Source organism: Octopus bimaculoides, chromosome 9 (genome assembly GCF_001194135.2).
Source record: "Octopus bimaculoides isolate UCB-OBI-ISO-001 chromosome 9, ASM119413v2, whole genome shotgun sequence".
Taxonomy (NCBI): domain Eukaryota; kingdom Metazoa; phylum Mollusca; class Cephalopoda; order Octopoda; family Octopodidae; genus Octopus; species Octopus bimaculoides.
The window spans coordinates 75,027,213-75,030,118 of NC_068989.1; positions in this window are offsets into that span (position 1 = coordinate 75,027,213).

The window sequence follows — 2,906 nt, forward strand, 5'->3', positions numbered from 1 at the left end:
TATATACACACACACACATACACACACACACACACACACACACACACACACACACACACACACACGTGTGTGTGTGTGTGTGTGTGTGTGACAGAATTCCACAGTTTCCTTCTACCAATTCATTTGCAAAGCAGTGGCCGATGTGAAAGCTACAGTAGAAGACACTTACCCAAGGTGTCGCGCAATGAGATTGAACCAGAAACCAGTTGCTTGCAAAACAGGTTTCTTAGTCACACATCTATGCTTTTACATTATTAACGTAAACGTTTCTTTATCAACGAAGAAGGCAAACAAATTGCTCCAGGCTATAAAAGGTTGTATTCTTAATTGTTGGTTTGATTGTCGAAAACAAAGGCAACTACACGCCCACGCATGCACGCATTAAACACATGCAAACACATATACTCACAAAAGCACACAACCTCATATTACACACTCATTAGACACAGACACACATAGATACATAAATCGCAAACATGCATGCATACATATAAACACAGGACTACATATAAGTACAAACATACACACACACAGACGCATACACACATGCACACACACACATTAAACACACACATACACATACACAAACTAAAATACGCCTTTTACTAAACAAACATACGGAATGCATTGTACAAGTTATTTATCGGGTTATATAATTCCTGTTCGTGATGGTGACTTTTCATAATCCGGCAAACGTTTATTAACTTTCAATACAAACATAATGTCAGACATTGTTAATTCAATAAATGTTAAATGTACTCGGGAGATCCAACAAAGTAGGCAAACACTTCATAATGGAGGAAGATAATCTCGTTCTGAGGAAACTATTTGCTATACAAAATGGGCGCTACACGAACGCCGTTGAACGATGGGCTAGTTTATGAATGGGATTTAGTAGAAAGAGACTATACGGAAGCTCGTCATGTATAAGTGTGTGCGTGCGTGTATATATAGATAGATAGATAGATAGATAGATAGATAGATAGATAGATAGATGAAAAGAGTTCATGCAAATCAAAAACTATAGTTTTAAAAAAAAGTAAATAAAGTTGGAAAAGACACAGAAGTATATTTTAGACAATGTTTAATATTACCGGTTTCGGTGTATCCGTCTTGTCAAATATTAGACATATTAGAAAGAATCTTTTGGAGAATCAGAGAGAAGAAAACAGTTTTTGGGGATGGTGGTTTGTACCCATTATTGGATTCTTAATCTCCAATATCTTATATTGTTAAATGTCCAAACTGTTAAACCCCACCCAAAAATTGTTTGTTCTCTACGACTCCCCCAAAATTTCTTTCTAATATTTCTATATATATATGTGGATGTGTATGCATGTGCATATATATATATATATATATATATATATATATATATATATATATATATATATATATATATATACATACATATAAATACAAACAATTATGCATACACATACTCTCATCTCTCTCCATATATATGTATATAAACATATATATGTATATATCCGTGTGTGTGTGTGTGTGTGTGAATTGTCATGTCACTTTAACTGCTACTGCTAGCATGTAATCCACTACAACCTGTCACAAAGTCGTACCGTCTGCTACTAAACTGGAAACCCTACCAAGCCGGCTCGGTAAGTAGGATACTTTTCGCTGGACACCCTGCAGAACATAAAACAAAGCCTGTCAAAGGGCGGATGGACTCAGAAGAGGCGACGGCTATCCAACAGCTGGAAGTAAGAAACCGCTTGTCTTTATTTAGATCTTTTACTAGAAGAAAAATCCTGATGTACTACCAGCGACTTCGTCTTAATTCAATGATGTTGACTAGGTATTCTTTTTGGGTATATGCGTTTAAGTGTACCTTTGGCCCTGTGAAAGGCCTTTCCTTGCTTAAGAACGCTTCATGCACTTGATTTTTAACATCTCTATTATACGCTGCATACTATGGCTGGGCGTGCACGAGATAGATAAAACAACCGATGAAAAATTTCATGATGGCAATTATCTGTCAGGTGAAGGCGCGTGGCTTAGTGATTAGGGTGTCAGCATCATGATCGTAAGATTGTGGTTTCGATTCCTGGACCGGGCGACGATTTGTGTTCTTGAGCAAAACACTTCATTTCAAGTTGCTCCAGTCCACTCAGCTGGCAAAAATGAGTAATCCTGCGATGGACTGGCGTCCCGTCCAGCTGGGGAATACATACGCCATTGAAACCGGGAAACCTGGGCCGTGAGCCTGGCTAAGCTTTAAAAGGGCGCGTTTATTATTTTAGTGGAGGCGCAATGGCCCAGTGGACTCGCGGTCGGAGGATCGCGGTTTCGATTCCCAGACCGGGCGTTGTGAGTGTTTATTGAGCGAAAATACCTAAAGCTCCACGAAGCTCCGGCAGGGAATGATGGCGACCCCTGTTGTACTCTTTCGCCCCAACTTTCTCTCACTCTTTCTTCCTGTTTCTTGAGTAAAAAGCTGCAATGGACTGGCGTCCCGTCCAGCTAGTGGGGAACACATACGCCTGGAAACCGGGAAACCGGGAAACCGGCCCTGTGCTCCACAAGGGGCTAAGAGGATTTCCAATTATCTGTCAGCGTAGATGGTAACTCTCTGAACACCTCCAGTAAGAGGGACCGGGCCCATCGTTGTCTCATCTGTACAAAATAGTGTAGGTCCCGATAAGGACTGAAAAACCACATTCGCGCTCCTTTAAGAAAACAGTCAAACGATTGCATTGGTCAAAATCAAGTTGCTGACATCATACGTGTGTGTGTGTGCGTGCGTGCGAGCGTGCGAGCGTGCGTGAATAAACAGACTTGTTAGGTGTTTGTAGAGAATGTTTTGCGATATTTATCACTCTCTGTCTCTCTCTCTCTCTCTCTCTCTCTCTCTCTCTCTCTCTCTCTCTCTCTCTCTCTCTCTCTCT